This window comes from Bos indicus, chromosome 1 (assembly GCF_029378745.1).
Source record: "Bos indicus isolate NIAB-ARS_2022 breed Sahiwal x Tharparkar chromosome 1, NIAB-ARS_B.indTharparkar_mat_pri_1.0, whole genome shotgun sequence".
NCBI lineage: Eukaryota > Metazoa > Chordata > Mammalia > Artiodactyla > Bovidae > Bos > Bos indicus.
Genome location: NC_091760.1, coordinates 49,568,550 through 49,585,995, shown reverse-complemented (window position 1 = coordinate 49,585,995; position 17,446 = coordinate 49,568,550).

The window sequence follows — 17,446 nt, the reverse complement described above, 5'->3', positions numbered from 1 at the left end:
AAAACATCTTTCTGCTTTATTGACTATGCCAAAGCCTTTTTGTGGATCACAATAAACTGGAAAATTCAAAAAGAGATGGGAATAACAGACCACATGGCCTGCCTTGTGAGAAACCTATATGTGGGTCAGGAAGCAACAGTTAGAACTGGATGTGGAACAACAGACTGGTTCCAAATAGGAAAAGGAGTATGTCAAGGCTGTATATTGTCACCCTGCTTATTTAACATATATGCAATTAAACACTGGGCTGGAAGAAGCACAAGCTGGAATCAAGATTGCCAGGAGAAATATCAATAACCTCAGATATGCAGATTACACCACCCTTATGGCAGACAGTGAAGAGGAACTAAAAAGCCTCTTGATGAAAGTGATAGAGAAGAGTGAATAAATTGGCTTAAACTCAACATTCAGACAATGAAGATCATGGCATCTGGTCCCATCACGTCATGGGAAATAGATGGGGAAACAGCAGAAACAGTGTCAGACTTTATTTTTTGGAGCTCCAAAATCACTGCAGATAGTGATTGCAGTGATGAAATTAAAAGACGCTTACTCCTTGGAAGGAAGGTTATGACCAACCTAGATAGCACATTGAAAAGCAGAGACATTACTTTGCCAACAAGGGTCCGTCTAGTCAAGGCTATGGTTTTCCCAGTAGTCATGTATGGATATGAGATTTGGACTGTGAAGAAAGCTGAGCATCGAAGAATTGATGCTTTTGAACTGTGGTGTTGGAGAAGACTCTTGAGAGTCCCTTGGACTGCAAGGAGATCCATCCAGTCCATTCTAAAGGAGATCAGTCCCACGTGTTCTTTGGAAGGAATGATGCTAAAGCTGAAACTCCAGTACTTTGGCCACCTCATGCGAAGAGTTGACTCATTGGAAAACTCTCTGATGTTGGGAGGGATCGGGGGCAGGAGGAGAAGGGGACGACAGAGAATGAGATGGCTGGATGGCATCACCGACTCTATGGATATGAGTGTCAGTGAACTCCGGGAGTTGGTGATGGACAGGGAGGCCTGGCGTGCTGCGATTTATGGGGTTGCAAAGAGTCAGACATGACTGAGCGACTGAACTGAACTGAATATAGTAATAGTCTGTGACCTGGCAGCTGGTCTTTTGACCCCACACTGAATACACTGCATGAAAGTGAAAGTGGAGTCACTCAGTCGTGTCCGAGTCTTTGCGACCCCATGGCCTGTAGCCTACCAGGCTCCTCTGTCCATGGGATTCTCCAGGGAAGTGTACTGGAGTAGGTTGCCTTTTCCTTCTCCAGGGGATCTTCCCGACCCAGGGATCGAACCCAGGTTTACAGCATTCCAGGCAGACACTTTAACCTCTGAGCCTCCAGGGAAGCATGAATACACTGCATAGAAATCCATTTATAAAACATAAATTATATTTTAATAAATGTTAAAATTTCTTATTAGAAAAACAGCATGAAAAATTAAACCATATTTATTGATTTTTTATGTATTTACTTCTTATTTGAACAATGATAGTCTAATAAAATGGACCAAAACTGAATTTTATTTCTTCAGAAAAGTTAAAAAAAGAAAAATGTCATTCTATCCAGGTAAGTGAAATTTAAGCCTGAATTTTCCATTTTTTAACCTGTGATCAATTTATTTTTATATGTGAGCCCTCCATAAATTATAGGTCCTCTTGGTTCTGATCTTTCACATGTTTTATCAATGAAGGTATGAAAGTAAATACGCTCAAACCATTCTGGAACTAGCTTATATGATTTCTTACTATAATTTGACCACACATTGTTGTTGCTGTTCAGTAACTCAGTCAAATCCAACTCTTTACAGCACATTTTTACTGAATCGTAACTATAATTCTAGTCCTAAGCTCTCTCTGGGATTTTAAAGAGGAATAATGTATGGTCTTTGGCCACAAGAGGCTAGCATCAAACTCTAATTACAGAATTTTACAATAGACAATGTGAATATGGTATTGGAGAAATATGTATAAGAAGCAGTGTGACTTTAATAATTCTATAATTGTGCAGGTGTGACCAGGTGCACACATGAACATATGTAAAGTGTGAACAGTAAATATATGTGACACAATTAGAAAATTGAATGGTATATTAACATGCTGATTGTGTTACAAATGTGCTGACATTTGTTAAGTTCAGTAGAGAAGCTTCCAGAAAGTGTTAAGAAATGAAGAATGCAAATTGCATTGGAAACAGAATTCAATATGAAATGTTGGGTAAATTGTGAGAAAAGAAACTGGCCTTACAGTAATGAATAAGGGCTTGGTATAGAGTAAACACAAAATTTGTTTTTACATTTTACTAAACAAAAACCTAGCTATTATAAATCTACCCCATTAATTTACCCAATTCTTACCAAATGCCAATACTTTATTAGATGGTTATTATTATTTCATCACTGATTTACACTTTTTAAAAATATGCAATAATATAAAAGAAGCATGTGAAAATTGCTGTCCTACTTTCCCAAATTGGACAAGTGAAATTCTATTTTTTTGAGATTCAGAATTTAGATAAAGAAATTATTTAACAAAAATTTAAGGTCTATGGCTGCTATTTGGCATGGGACAGGTGTTGGGGGTTAAGCAAACTGAACCATGTGTAAATAGAACCAAAAAAGTTTGTAGAATAAGAAAAATAAGACATACAGAGGGCTAGCATCAGAAATCAGCAGTTTTTAGAGATCTTTGAACCACAGAGAGAGACTGAGTTTTCAACTTTTTAAGATGTGTTTGTACATTTCTATTCTATTTCAACTGATACCTTCTGTGAACTGAAATAGAGCTTATAAAAATTACCTTTAATACTAAGCTACCAATTGCCTTAATACTTTTAATTTCAAAATATGTTTCAAATGTAAGCCTTCTGTTTCTTTGTATTACTTGTATTTGGGGCATTTTTACATGTTTCAAACTTTGAAGAAATACGTTGTGTTCCTTAACATTTTCTATTGTTTTTACATTTTAGAAGTTCAAAGTTATTACTCAGTTTCATTTTAATACTGAGAAAATTTCACAGAGACAGTGGATCTAGCTTGTTATATGGTCACAATTTTTATTACTATGAATAATGAATTGAGGATTTACAGTCACACTGACCTAAAATACCATGAAACTAGACCAAGAGTCCCATTATATATGAAATATAGTAAAATATAAAGATATGCTTAAATATGATATAATATTTAATATTAAGAATTCAGATTGTCCTCAAACCATAAAAGAAGCTAGGCATCAGTGGGATCGTTCAAGGTTTCAATATTAAAATAAATAAACTGAGACTTTATGTTTATGAAATATTACATATTTCACCTCTTGAACAACTTGCTGTTTCAACAGTCAGTATCAAAAGACCAATTCCTGATCTAAGCAAAGCACAGGGCATACGCAAAGAAACAGTACAAAATTTCTTTAGTCATCAACTCTAAAGGAGTAATCTAAAAATGAATTAGTCTGATAAAGGGATAAAAGGAATTCTTTATCATCATAAAGTTATTTCAAACAGGTGTGTTTTATAATCATAAGAAGCAGAAAAACAATCTTCAATGGCAAATTCTCATTTTCACCCCAGAGGAACACGGGGCTAGAACACAAAATATAGGAATTTTGGCAGGAAGAAGTCTTATTAAAGCATCTTAGGCACTTCCTGTGGTCATTATCTCCCTATGACACCCTAGTTCCTTTATTTTATTATTGTTTTAAGGCACATAATAGGGACAACAAAATAAGCATTTGCAAAACTATAGCTGTCTTCTGTGTGGCAGCAAACTACATTATCAAGCAGCCACAGGTGTACACCACATGAAGTGGTAAAATGTGATTTGTAGAGATTTTATGACAAATCTGTCACCAGAAGGCTCCATCCCAGGTTGAGCCCTCCATCTGTTCTACAGGCCTTCATTTGGTTGCATCTAAAGGGAAGTAAAATATCTTCATTCTGAACTCTAAAGGAGTAATCTAAAAATGAATATAGTCTGATAAAGGGAAAAAAGGAATTTCACATTTACTGTGCTTAAAATTTTAATAAAAGCTGTTACTTATCAAATTAATTTTAATATGCTTCTACTTATCTATTATAATGTAAAGACTGACTACCATTCCAAATCAAAGCCAGCCTCATTGGCTGAGCTAAGATTAGCAATATCCTCTCCACTTGATAAATCTGTGTATTTTTCTTTAAATCTCTATCCTGCTTCTTCAGTGGAAGCAAAATTGAAAGTAAATTCACCTTCAGATATTTAGGGAGATTGTTTCCTATAATGTAACATATTTTCCTGCCATGATCATTGCATTGTGAAATTCTAACATTTTTAGATAGATTAAATTTTTGGTTGAATGTAATGAATAGAGAATAGATGAATGAACCAAAACAAAATCACATAGATAGACAATGAATATTAAAAAGCTACTTATTATTCAATGACAATTTTGTTTTCCTGGCTTTAGACATTGACTACATTTAAGGGTTAGGGTTGTTATTTGGACCTCTTCTATTTGCTGAAAATGGAGTCATATAACCAGTGATGTCTTCATCCTTTAGCTCCCATTCCAAATTGTATTTATAGCTTAATATTTGTTTTTCCTCGGTTTACCCATAAAAATTAACATACTGAGTTAAATTTTATTTTTTAAAAGCATAAGAATTAATAGTTTCATACTCTGATGTTCATTCATTTACATGTATTATATGTATGGGAGATATCTCTTGAGATTCACCTAGATTTGGAGAGATGGTGGTTATACATAAAGGGCATGCCAGTACATTAAGCTTGAATTTGGATACGGACTTCAGAATTTTAATAGCCAAAGGCTTGATTTGCATAAGAAGATAAATATAGCTAACACTTTTAAAATTACAATTTTTCCCTAGAGAAATAAAAAGACTCAATTTATCTTACTTTAAAAGTTAAAAATGCAATACTTAATAAACATTATTATTGTCCAAGTTTTTAAATGTTACAGACAGTAATTGGATTGGAATAATACAAATAGAAAGAAGGAAGGCAAAAGAAATGTCAGTAGAAGTAAAAAATACAGGTACAACAAGAAGTACAGTTATATATCAATTCAGAGGACAGAAATTATATAAATAATGTGAACAGGGGGGATTTAATATTAAGAATTGCTGACTAATATAAAGAGATTACTAAATAGGATAAATAAAACTTTCAGGAGTACAGAAACAGCAGATATATAAATTTGTTCCTAGCTCTAGGGCTGAGGGAAAGTAAATAAGAAAGGAATTTAAAAACTTATTTTATGGACTTTCCTGGTGGTCCAATGGTTAAAAATTCATACCTTGCAATGGAGGGGATCCAGGCTCAATCCCTGTAAGGGAACTAAGATCCCGCATGGCGTGGAACAACTAAACCCATATAACCCAACTAGAGAGAGATTCTGAGCACTGCAACAAAGATCCCAGGTGCCACAACTAAGACCCAAGGCAGCCAAATAAATAAATATTAAAATAAAGTAAAAGAAAACTTATGAAAGAGACAGACTCAAGGCTGGGCTGAAATGTGGGAAAGGGACACAGACTTTAATGACAAGTAAACTAGCTGACAGCAGTGGGCAACCCTCCAGGTGGTGAAGAAACCTGTGCAACTGTGTGCGCTGTAGCTGGTCCACAGCAGAAGCCTGCTGGGTGCAGAGAAACCCATCAGAGTGTTTAGTCTTCAGATGGTTCACAAGGGCCTCTGAGGTTAACACTACCAGGCCGTTTCACCAACATCCTTACATTAACATTCCAGTCCACTGCCTGTCAGGTGGAAAACAGCTCAACCCCTTCATCCTGCCTTAGCTTTGCAATTTCCCTCTAGGACCCTTTCTTGAAAAAACTGAATATCAAAATCATGTGTCAAAAGATTAATGTCCAGGTCTAGCAATAACAATGCATATGAAGAAAAGATTGATCTGAAGCTGGCAGTCAATAAATTGATAACACTTAAATTCTATACTGAATTCTATACACACTTTCATACAAAAGTTTGAACTTCCATAAAGCAACAAAAGCAACTTCATGTTTCTACATAACAACATATAGTTATTCCTTATACAAAGGATGAAATTCTCACCCTCTCCCAAAGTGAGAGGACACAAAATCCTAATTGTCATTGGATCCCATCACTGACTATATTAGTTAGTACTCCAATCCAGTCATCATTTCTCTGAATATTTGATACCTAAGAAAAAATGAGAGCTTGAAAATAGAAAATAAGATCAATGCTTTAGAAGAAGCAGTCCTGCTTATAGGGCAAGAAATTATGAATTTAAAAATTAAGTTGTCTTTAAGGTGCCATGCTGAATTTAAATGGATGTGCATTACCCCTCTACAAATGAATGATTCTGTACATTCTTGGGAAAGCATTAGGAATCATATTTTAGGTGTCTGGAATCATTCAGATTTTAGTATTGATATTTCTAAGTTACAGGGGCTTCCCTGGTGACTCAGAGGTTAAAGTGTCTGCCTGGAAGTCCGGAAACCCGGGTTCAATTCCTGGGTCTGGAAGATCCCCTGGAGAAGGAAATGGCAACCCACTCCAGTATTCTTGCCTGGAGAATCCCATGGAGGGAGGAGCCTGGTAGGCTACAGTCCATGGGGTCGCAAAGAGTCGGACACTACTGAGGAACTTCACGTTCACTTTCAAACTTTCAATAATATTTGTATTTAACAATATTAGCAAAGAATAAGAAGAATACAGGTAATACATGTAGGGAAACAAATATGTATAGATAATAAGTAAAAAATATATATCAGTTCAGTTCAGTTCAGTCGCTCAGTCATGTCTGACTCTTTGCGACCCCATGAATCGCAGCACTCCAGGCCTCCCTGTCCATCACCAACTCCCGGAGTTCACTCAAACTCATGTCCATCGAGTCGGTGATGCCATCCAGCCATCTCATCTTCTGTCGTCCCCTTCTCCTCCTGCCCCCAATCCCTCCCAGCGTCAGGGTCTTTTCCAATGAGTCAACTCTTTGCATGAGGTGGCCAAAGTATTCGAGTTTCAACTTCAGCATCAGTCCTTCCAAAGAACACCCAGGACTGATCTCCTTTAGAATGGACTGGTTGGATCTCCTTGCAGTCCAAGGGACTCTTAAGAGTCTTCTCCAACACCACAGTTCAAAAGCATCAATTCTTCAGCACTCAGCTTTCTTCACAGTCCAACTCTCACATCCGTACATGACCACTGGAAAAAACATAGCCTTGACTAGACGGACCTTTGTTGGCAAAGTGATGTCTCTGTTTTTGAATATGCTATCTAGGTTGATCATAACTTTCCTTCCAAGAAGTAAATGTCTTTTAATTTCATGGCTACAGTCACCATCTGCAGTGATTTTGGAGCCCCCAAAAATAAAGTCTGCCACTGTTTCCACTGTTTTCCCATTTATTTCCCATGAAGTGATGGGACCAGAGGTCATGATCTTCATTTTCTGAATGTTGAGCTTTAAGCCAACTTTTTCACTCTCCTCTTTCACTTTCATCAAGAGGCTTTTTAGTTCCTTTTCACTTTCTGCCATAAGGGTGGTGTTATCTGCATATCTGAATTTACTGATATTTCTCCTGAGCAAATACAATATGGGCTAAGTAACAAGAGAATAATTTTCAGATATCAAAGACAGCCTCATAATCAATTGCATAAGTAAGAATTGGTAGCTTTAATCCTCACTTATGCAATTGATTATGAGGCTGTCTTTGATATCTGAAAATTCTTCTCTTGTTACTTAGCCCAAATTGTATTTGCTTTCAGCTAGAACATCAGTTAAGTGGTGTTCTTTACCAGCTGTGACAACTCAAAACCTTTATTTTTGCAGGATTTGTGTTCTCACTAGATAGATATCCTTTCTTTGGATGCTCTAGTTTTCCTTTTACCTTTACTTCTATACATAAAAGTCTTAAAAGTCCTCTGTGTTCCTACAGTGTAGAAGCAAAACATCTATTGGTAATGAGTAGTAATCACCTCAGCCATTTAGAGTAACATTTTTCTATTTGTTCAATCAATATGGAACCAAAATTGTGGGTGGCAAGTTTGTTTTCCAGTTTGATAGTATCAGTATTGCCCTCTCATAAAGGAAGCATTCCCTACTTGAGACTTAAGTCTGTATTACAATTGGAGCTTGAAGCTGCCAGACAAAAAGTGAAGAGTTATTGAGCATAGCAATAATAGTGAGAGAAGACAATCCCTTGATTACTCCTTGATTTCCTGATTCCTGTATTCTGTCTAAGGGCTGAAAGTATCATACGATGGTCTCTAATGCAAAGCATAAAATGCATCCTGTAAAGGATATCCCCATTCTTTTAATATATTGTCTCCCAACTAATGCCATGCTTGAGTCTTCAGTAAGCCATTCATTAGACCAGCCACTACATGGTAATGAGTTACTTGGTAAGTCCATTAATTCCATGGGCATGTTCTAAAATCCTTGTGATAAAATTGAGTGTAGGAAACAAAAACTGAGGGCGGTGCTTTTCTTGAACACATACTCTGAACCTCTAGACCTCTTGAAACCACATTTTTAAGAACAATAGTTTTCAACAAAAACTAGATAGTCATTCTAGATCCTTTTTACTTTTTAAAAAGCATTTAAAATTCACCACCTTCAAAAACCTCTTATCCTCCTGATTTGGGGTCTATACTAATAAGATGTCCATAGTGTTTCCTTTAGCATAATTTGTAGTGTAAATGGTTCTGACACTTAACTTTATAAGCTTCACTTTCTGGTGTTGCATCTTCATAAGAAATAAAAATTGAAATTTGCATGCGATGGGTCTCATGTTAAGTCATTTCTTATTGGCACAAGAAGTATGATTTAGTTGGTATAACCAACATACTACCAATTCCTTGAAAGACACTTGGCAGATAAAGTTACTCAATTATATTCAAAGAGGGCATTCCAACCCAGTAACTGAAAATATGTGTCTAGCATTTATAATCTAAATCCTACCATATATAATAATTTCAGTTCTTCCTTGACTTATAGATGAATAGGAAGAATAGTGTGGTGTTACATACACATAGTTTTATTATATCACACATACACATTCTGCATTATACTCTTTTTAGTTCGTTTCTACTAGAAAACATAATTTTGTGTAGGGATTCACGAAGTCCTAGCTACTCAAAAGTGATATTTTGATTATTTCTTTTACAGATTACTTCTACAATAGGAATGCCATTAAAATTTAATTATTTTGTCTATTCCCTCAGTAACTTGTCTAAATCTAGTTATTCTAATCAGAAATGACAGTTGTTCACAGTAGCACTGCCAGCAGTATTTTGTTGTTCAGTTATTGTTGTTCAGTCGTTATATCCAACTCTTTGCGAGTCCATGGACTTCACACCAGGCTCCCCTCACCTTCACTATCTCCTGAAGCTTGTTCAAATTCATGTCCAGTGAGTCAGTGATGATATTAACATATAACCATCTCATTCTTTGCTGCCATCTTCTCCTTTTGCCTTCAATCCTTCCCAGCATCAGGATCTTTTCCAATGGGTCAGTTCTTTGCATCAGGTGGCCAGAGTATTGCAGCTTCAGGTTCAGCATCAATCCTTCAAATGAATGTTCAGGACTAATTTACTCTAGGATTGATTGGCTTGATCTCTTTGCAGTTCAAGGGACTCTCAAGAGTCTTCTCTAGCACCACAATTTGAAAGCATAAATTTTTTGATGCTCAGCTTTCTTTATGGTCTCTCATATCCATACATGACTACAGGAAAAACTGTAGCTTTGACTATATAGAGTCTGTCAGCAAAGTGATGCTTCTGCTTTTTATGCTGCATGATTAAATACATTCTTGTCCAGGATAGTGAACCAATTTTACATTGATTTTATATCCAAATTGGTCTTTGATTTTTGCCTCACTAGATGTTCAAAATATATATGCAACACTATGTCAAATTTTGCTACTGTTACACTATTTATGACATAGGTAATTTTATTTCTTCTGCCACTGAGATACCAATTCTGTCTCAATAAGGTGATTTCTGGGTTCCCCAGCAGAGTTGCTGTACTGATGAATGAATATAGATCTGATTCTTTATGAGTCATTTATATTTTGGATTGAACTTGCTTTAGTCAACAATCTCGTAAATGTTTGCCATAGCACAGTTAAGACAAGGGGAAACTTTATGGGAATGTTAGTGCTGAAGACTACTCAGTAGCATCTTCACCTTTAAGAGGATGATGTTGACCAATTATAGATGTCTTGGGAGCAACAAGCAACATTTAGAAGAATTTTTCCAGATAGAGCACAGCCAGGGAAAGAGAGTTTTAAGATATTTTAAGTAGGTATTAAGGGAGAACGAAACTTCAAGATTTAGATTTAAGTGGCTTTGTAGAGTACGCTTTTGAGCTATTGTCAGAAGGGAAAGTCTACCCACTCCAGTATTCTGGCCTGGAGAAATCCATGGACTGTATAGTACATGGGGTCGCAAAGAGTCGGACACAACTGAGTGACTTTCACTTTCACTTTGCAAGCATTTATACCTGCATCAAAGAAAAGTGTGTGCATGTGTGCTAAGTCACTTCAGTTGTCTGACTTTTTGCAACCCTATAGAGCATGGCATTCCTGGCTCCTCTGCTCATGGGATTCTCCAGACAAGAATACTGGAGTGGGTTGCCATACATTCCTCCAGGGGATCTTCCTGACCCAGGATAGAACTGTGTCTCTTACCTCTCCTGCTTTGGCAGGCAGGTTTTACCACTAGGCCCACCTGGGAAGCCCATCAAAGAAAAATGAAAAAGAAAAAAAAAAAAAAAGTTCAATGATTAAAAAGAAAGGTGTGTGCCTGAGTGCACGGTCAGTCATGTCTGATCTTCACGACCCCATGGACTATAGCCCATCAGACTCCTCTGTCCTTGGAATTTTTCAGGCAAGATTACTAGAGTCGGTTGCTATTTCCTACTCCAGGGGATCTTAGTAACCCTAAAAGACACAAGCTAAAACTCACAAAGCATTACTATTGTGAATATCTGGGAAAAACTGAACTTAAATATTTCTATGTGATTTGTTAGTCAGTCTACTGTTCATGGAATATAAACTGTGATTTCCTTCAGTTCAGTTCAGTTCAGTTGCTCAGTCGTGTCTGACTCTTTGCGACCCCATGAATTTCAGCACACCACCCACTCCAGTGTTCTTGCCTGGAGAATCCCAGGGATGGGGGAGCTTTGTAGGCTGCTGTCTATGGGGTCGCATAGAGTCGGACACAACTGAAGTGACTTGGCAGCAGCAGCAGCAGGCCTCCCTGTCCATCACCAACTCCCGGAGTTCACTCAAACTCATGTCCATCGAGTCGCTGATGCCATCCAGCCATCTCATCCTCTGTTGTCCCCTTCTCCTCCTGCCCCCAATCCCTCCCAGCATCAGAGTCTTTTCCAATGAGTCAACGCTTTGCATGAGGTGGCCAAAGTATTGGAGTTTCAGCTTTAGCATCATTCCTTCCAAAGAAATCCCAGGGCTGATCTCCTTCAGAACGGACTGGTTGGATCTCCTTGCAGTCCAAGGGACTCTCAAGAGTCTTCTCCAACACCACAGTTCAAAAGCATCAATTCTTCAGCGCTCAGCTTTCTTCACAGTCCAACTCTCACATCCATACATGACCACTGGAAAAACCATAGCCTTGACTAGACGGACCTTTGTTGGCAAAGTAATGTTTCTGCTTTTGAATATGCTATCTAGGTTGGTCATAACTTTCCTTCCAAGGAATAAGCGTCTTTTAATTTCATGGTTGCAATCACCATCTTCAGTGATTTTGGAGCCCCCCAAAATAAAGTCTGACACTGTTTTCCCATCTATTTCCCTGAAAGTGAAGTCCCATCTGAAGTGATGGGACCCAGATGCCATGATCTTAGTTTTCTGAATGTTGAGCTTTAAACCAACTTTTTCACTCTCCTCTTTCACTTTCATCAAGAGGCTTTTTAGTTCCTCTTCACTTTCTGCCATAAGGGTGGTGTCATCTGCATATCTGAGGTTATTGATATTTCTCCCGGCAATCTTGATTCCAGCTTGTGCTTCTTCCAGCCCAGTGTTTAATTGCATATATGTTAAATAAGCAGGGTGACAATATACAGCCTTGACGTACTCCTTCATGTGGCCTACTTAGTACTTTATTAAATTATTTTAGTTACCTATTTCAGAAAAAGGCAACAGAAGAAACACATGGGAATATCTGTTTTTAAAAGTAGCTTGTATTATTGCCAAAACAAAAGAAACAAACAAAAATATATCTTCATATCAAACTAACTCAAGAATGAGAGACTTAATCCTGCACTTAAGCATAAGGTATGAGTGGCTGACCAAGGCAGGGCTCAGTTTTGCAGCTCAGTTGATTTTGACTATGTTCCTTATGATCCTGAGAGTCAAATGGGGGTCATCTACTTCAGAAGGGCAGTTCTGTTCCACGCTGAGGATCTATGGGTTCTGGTCTGCTTCCCATGTCTCTTGTCCTCCTTGTGTCAGCAGACCATCCAGGGCATGTTCTTGTATGCACTTGTAAGAGTACAGAGGAACACACAGAACCATGTGAGGCTTCTGAACACTTAGATTCAGAAAGGAAGAATTAGTGGCAGGTACAGTGATATTTGTCCCCAGAAAATGAATCAAAATTTTTCTCAATGATTTAAAAATATGGTTAACAGATAAATAGCCTTTAAAAAAAATTCCAAATAGGTAGCATATTTTTCTTTCAGTGGTGAGCAGACTTAATCAAAAGTCTGAATTAAAATAGTTTAATAATTCACAAATTTTGTCCTTCCTCTGCTTCAAAGATTATTCTTTAAAAGGATAACTAATAATAAGACACAGAATGTATCAAGTTTGCCCCTACTGTATTTCGGTCATGATTCTTGGAACTCAGAAAAATGAATTCACCCTTATGGGTGGAGTGTTTGTATTGCCAACAGCACTGAACTTAGTACTTAGTCATATTACTGTCAGCTTCAAAGTACAGAATTTTCAGTGATGCAAATCATCACTTCTCTATCTCCTCTTTCACTCTCATATAACCACTAGTAGTCTATTATTAGTGATTAATGTTACCTCATAGGTTTTTTAATATGTGCCTGAAATCATAATAAAACTTTATAACACATCACTCTTTCTCTATTTATATATTCTCTTTCAGACCTGAGTTCAACACTTACATTGAAAAAAGCTATAGACTTTAAGAATGTGTTAATAAAGAGGAAAACAAAAACTAAGTGATATTTACAGTGAGAATATTCTACTGCGATGTTTGAAAATAGGCTGTATACATTTTTTTATGGAAACAACCTGCAGTATCAGTGTGGGTAAAGGACAGTCACTTATTCACAATGGCAGGTTTATCCTCAAGCTAACATGACATTAATCTGCCTCTTATTTTCCTAAGTTTACGAAAACCTATTACCTTTTTGAGAACTCATCATTCATTGCTAAGTACATAAGTTATTTCCAATCACCTTATTAAATAAAGCTAATGTCACTAAGCAAATTGTGGAGCAACTAAGGAGAGAAAGGCAAGAAAATCCTCCACAGAAAACATTCATCTCTTTCCTCCCATGGGGAAGCACAGACTTTGGTAATGCCAGCATTGCTTGTTGGTCTTGTTTTACACAAATAGTCACCTGTAAGACCATATTTTGTCATTAAGTCTGGTAACAGAGATTCAACTTCAGCTTGAGTTGAGAAAACAAGCATTTGAATGGATTTTCTTTACCCCTTCACTATAATTATGTTGCCCTTTGCAGGAGCCAAGGTTATAAGGAGATGGATGGAAGAAACAAGAGAAAAGGAGAGGAGAAATGCAACAAACATGTGACAGAAAAGCACCTGGAGAAAGAGGCAGAATTAATATTGATAAGATGATTGAAAGTCTGTTTTTCTTTCTTAATTATCTGTGTCAAATTTGTCCAGGTCTAAGTTATGAGAAGAGAAGTGAAATTAATTCAGGTCTTTATCTCCTGTCCTAGCTATAGCAAAGATCCCTCAGGGCCTTGTCTAGTACCTCCTGCTTCTAGGTATATCCATATTTTATGCTGTGCATTTAAGTTATGTATACAGGAAGCCTATGAGATTAAATATGAGAGAACAGATAAAAAGATTTATATATCAGGCTATTATTTCACAAAACTATATGCTGCCCAGACATTTAATGCTAGCTTAATTCATTCATTACAACCCCATCTTCTTCTACCAAAATTTTAGAAGTGGAAAACTCAATGTTATATCAATGTCATATCTATATTTCATGTCATCACAAAACACATGTACTATAAATTTGGAAATATATCTATTAGAAAAATCTGTGGTAATAGTACAGAAAACAAAAGAAAATGTGAATGTGGGAGTCAAAATAGCAGATAATGATAATGAGTTGTACCTGCTTTTGATTTTTATCTTTATGATCCATTCAAGAAAACACATACAGCATAAAAAGTGAAAGGATGTGGAAAAGATTCAATGAATCCAAAACAAAACAAAATCTGCATTTACAACCTATTAACAGTCAAGATTATATTTGTCATTTTTATCACCACCTGGATTTAAAATTTTTAATGCTGGTTGATACTTTATGACTCGTTTATGTTTCCACGAGTAGGACTATTCATTTTCAACAAAGTTTCGATGCTAGAACTCATAGAATGGGTCCGGTCTCTAGCCTTTGTGTGTGATGATGAAGTAATTTGAATAAACATCATTCACAGGTCACAAAGTGAACGTTATCAACCAATGGATTTTGTTCTGTTATGTTCATGACCGAACTGCAACCTTCAGCTTTCAGCTTCGTGTCACACCTGGTTAAGGCTCTAATGCATTCAATTTTTAATTTACTTTCTGTGACAATTTATCACACATATTCTTCTCTATTTTTACAGGTTCTTTAAGAAGAAATACAATTAATTTCATTAAGAAATCAAGTGCCCTAGTGGCAATCACAAACTTATAAGCATCACAGTCTCATCCCTGGCTCATGTTCCAAATTCTTGTGATTCTAATCATCTGTGTCACTTTCTTCAAGTTGTGTTGTGTCCGCCTTGAAATTTCATATCACCTAGGTTGCCTGTGTTGTTTCAAAGTTCATGGAATAATATATAGCTGAATTTAGTTATTTGATCCATTTACTTTTATATTTGTTTTACTATAAGGTCTTTGAGATTACATAAGAAAATATTATTTCAAGAAAATATGCCAAAATATATGCTTATATATGTATCTGTTATCATTTGATGACCATTTTAATTGTAATACTGATGCAAATTCCATTAATTGCAATGAGTTAAAATTGTAGTTCATGGCTAATGTGTAAAGAGTGAAAATACAAGTATTTTTTTAAAAATAAGTTAAAATCCAACTATCACATCAATGCTTATGATTATTTCACAATTAAATGACAAGGCTAAAGAATAAGCTACATGAAGAAGAAATAATATTATTTGTGAAAAAATACATCAGTTTCTTTAAAATTATTGAAAGAATACATACATATATATATATATATATATATATTCTTATTTGACTCATCTTGTTTTTGGACTTTCTACTAAGGCAAAGTATTATACATTAGTTGGTTTCGAGTAGATAGTTTTACATACTGTTGATTGCTTATACATGAGGAGATTTACTTCCACATCTTTATCTTCATGTCTATCAATAGTGAACTGGTTCATGCTTCCAAGATGTTCATTGATTACACTATAGTCAGTCCATTTCACACTAACAGCAATACTATTCAATTTATCACTGTCACTTCATGCAGTGTTCTATAGATGTGCTGACCTTAATATGGGCCTGTAAAAAGATGTAGAGTGGCAAGAAATGAAAGGTCATAAGCAATATGGTAACATAAGCTTTGCTCTAGATTTTCTTTTCAGTTTACCTTCTGTTGCTCAAGTCCCATAACTTGTAAATATTTAGAAAGAATCATGAGGCAACAAAACTGCTATTACTTGTGGGGAGAGATTTCCCCAAGTCATAATAGTAGTTTGAATATCTGCATGATCTTACCATGACTGCAGCATTGTCATCACATCACTATAATAATTTTTTTCTATCGTTGAATGTATTTCTTTAAGTTTATCTTTAAATAATCCCACCCTAAGAACTCAGATCTTTAAATTTGATCTCCTCAGTCTGAGCAAAGAAGGAAGGAACTGTCTAGGTTGAGAACAGTGTTTTAAGCCTGTTACAGTTGAGTGTAAATATTTATGACCCAATTCAACCATAAAAAAATAAGGGTATGATTAGATTTAATATAAATTATTTATATACCAAAATCTCTACTAGTCATATTTTCAAATTTGTGATGATTCAATTGTAACACTCATAATGATTCAGTCATCGTAAAACTACTAACAAATAAGAAAGATAAGTAAATAACATAAACAAATGAACTAACAAGTGTGATTCAGATTATAAAGATGGTTAGATAAGCAATTTGAGTTAGAAATTACTATTACTTATAACTGTGTTTAAACATAATAAATAGTATAACTGCAAAATTTAAAATAAATACTAAGAAGTATTTCCCCAAAACATAGAGGAATAAAATAAATACAATTGTATCAACTGAGATTAAAATTGTAGGTAATTTCCATAAAATTTTGTAAATGATCAGATTTTGTATGTGTAATTTTGTATGGTAACAACATCTTAAGGGTATTGATTAGTTTATTAATTAATTAATCATTAATTAATTAGTTTCAGAAAAGGTGGGGAACTCTCTCTCTCTTTCTACATATATATATATATATATATATTTATATATTTCCCATTTCCTTGGAGAAGGAAATGGCAACCCACTCCAGTACTCTTGCCTGGAAAATCCCATGGACAGAGGATACTGGTAGGCTATAGTCCATGGGGTCACAAAGAGTTGGACAGGACTGAACCACTTCACTTCACTTCTGGAGGAGAAAATGTCAACCTGCTTCAGTATTCTTGCTGGGATAATCCCATGGACAGAAGAGCCTGGCGGGCTACAGTCCCATGAGGTTGCAAAGAGTCAACAGGACTGAGCACAAACACACAATTTATATATAAAAAGCAGCATAGGAAAAGTAGGTACACTGTCAAATAAGAAAGAGATAAATTATTTATAAAAATTAAGGACATATTTCACCTTTCTCTACATGAAACACCATGCCCAAAATCAAGTTAACAAAAAATCATGGCTTATAATAAGTGGAATTAGAAACATTTCTCCAAGAAAAATATAGGTTTTTCAGTTTATGTTAAAAATATCAAGCTTACAAAAGAAGCATTGATAACAAATAGCAAAATTGATTGACAATACATTACAAAGATGCTGTAGAAAGAAAGAAAGCATGAAAATATTAATGAAATTTGGAAAAATATGAGATGCTGCTGCTGCTGCTAAGTCGCTTCAGTCGTGTCCGACTCTGTGTGACCCCATAGACGGCAGCCCACCAGGTTCCGCCGTCCCTGGGATTCTCCAGGCAAGAG